Here is a 321-nt window from a genome sequence, read left to right on the forward strand (position 1 = left end):
CCGGGGACGGAGGACCCGCGGGAGAAGGCAGGGCTGGTGTCCGGGGTCCGGTGGCCCCAAGGCCGAGGGGAAGGGAGGAGGAGAAGGGAGGTTTCAAACCCCAGTAGCTTAAAAAAAAAAAAAAAAAAAAAAAACAATCAGCCCAAAAAAAAGCGAACCCCAAACCAAACTCAAAAAGCAAACCTCACCATTTTTCGGGTGATGGGCCAGGGGGGTCGCGGTGGCCGTGGGATGAAGGGTACCGAATGCTAACGAAAGGCCTCTGCTTTGCTTCCAGCTGGGGCTCTGCGGGGCCAGGGGAAGGAGGACCCCAAAGCAGAA

The sequence above is a fragment of the Pterocles gutturalis genome, unplaced genomic scaffold (assembly GCF_000699245.1).
Source record: "Pterocles gutturalis isolate BGI_N339 unplaced genomic scaffold, ASM69924v1 scaffold35676, whole genome shotgun sequence".
Lineage (NCBI taxonomy): Eukaryota > Metazoa > Chordata > Aves > Pterocliformes > Pteroclidae > Pterocles > Pterocles gutturalis.